Below are 1,291 nucleotides of genomic sequence, written 5' to 3' on the forward strand. Positions count from 1 at the left end.
CGGACCATTTTCATTTATATAGTGCTCTGTGAACACAAATTAGTTAGCATAAATCAGTTAAATGACGAAAGATTAAATGTCTATTTACTTGTGACCACTCAGTGTATATAAAAAAAGTACCATTTTAATATTTTTTTAGGAAAATGCTTAATAAAAATCATTTGACTGAGTCCACTTACTTTTGAATAGAGAGAAAAAGCTTGTGTGTGACGTGGGTAGGTATATAAGGTCCAGAGGATTGATTGGATTTTCTCCCAATACAGTGAATAGATGTAGCCCTGCTCTGACCTAGACATTTACATACAATTTGCAATGCCAATGTGCTAGGTCTAAGCGAGACTAAATCCAGTCATGCTAATCAAAGACAGACCTGGCCAATAACAATCTTTTCACTCAACATTTTCATGATGCTGTCAACCAGGCTGCTCCCTTGCAAGTTGTACCCAACACACTGTTTCTTATCGCATGATCAACAGTAGGCCTAGAATATGACCAGACCTAAGCTGCTAGGTTAGATTGGAGGTATCTATATTTTTTATTCGTTATTCTCAAAGAAAATGGATCACTTATCTCTAACAAGATAAGTAACATTACTTTAAGCTTTTAGGATGTATTGTATCGATTGTTTGTGTTACTTGAACAGAATTAGCAAATTGTTATCCCTTAAAAAATCCATAATTACTTGTGGGTCTACATTAGCCCTCTTATAGCTGCATATAATTCGTTATCAACTTGAAAAGCCTCATTAGTTGGAGAGTATAGAATATGTCATCCAAGTACAAAATTTGACAATTTTGAGTTAAGTAATGACAATATGCAATCATTTGTTACAAAACTATTAGGTAGTTCATTCTGATATATCTCTTTCTCCCTCTCTTACACATACACACACAAGCACTGAAATACACACACTTACAAGTATGTGTTATGACAGTAGGGGTCACGTGACCCTAGTTACACGTCATATTCTCGAACGTTCACGTCCCTTCCTGAATCCTCGAGAGGCTACTAGATATGCGGTATTCTTGTATATATATAAGCCGCCAAGAAGTGACGGCAACAATGTGTAATTGAACTGCAGACAGAAATAGATACGGACAGTTGAGTCGAGCACGTGAGACGTTTGCTGTGAGTTATAGCGTTCGTTATAGCGCGACTGTGGAAATTAAGTGTATTGCAAAGTTGTATTCAGAAGGAATAAACCAGTTTTATTTAAGAAAGGACTTGTATCGCTAAAGTTTCTTCGGAAAGAATTTTTTACGGAAAATTAACTAACGACCAGAGACGTAAC

At 36.1% G+C, this 1,291-nt stretch overlaps 1 protein-coding gene and 1 long non-coding RNA gene across 2 annotated transcripts in view; both read left to right on the forward strand.

Annotated features, from left to right (window-relative positions):
* The window catches only part of LOC106468818 (zinc finger protein 345-like), a gene marked incomplete at its 5' end in the record, with an annotated part of 72,274 nt that overhangs the window by 14,017 nt on the left and 56,966 nt on the right, over nt 1-1,291 (forward strand). The window lies entirely within an intron of this gene.
* The window catches only part of LOC111088128, a 10,700-nt gene continuing 10,416 nt past the window's right edge, over nt 1,008-1,291 (forward strand). Inside the window, exon 1 of the long non-coding RNA XR_002612728.1 lies at nt 1,008-1,066. This is a non-coding gene — a long non-coding RNA (uncharacterized LOC111088128). The remainder of the gene's footprint in view (nt 1,067-1,291) is intronic.

Source organism: Limulus polyphemus, unplaced genomic scaffold (genome assembly GCF_000517525.1).
Source record: "Limulus polyphemus unplaced genomic scaffold, Limulus_polyphemus-2.1.2 Scaffold3177, whole genome shotgun sequence".
Classification (NCBI taxonomy): domain Eukaryota; kingdom Metazoa; phylum Arthropoda; class Merostomata; order Xiphosura; family Limulidae; genus Limulus; species Limulus polyphemus.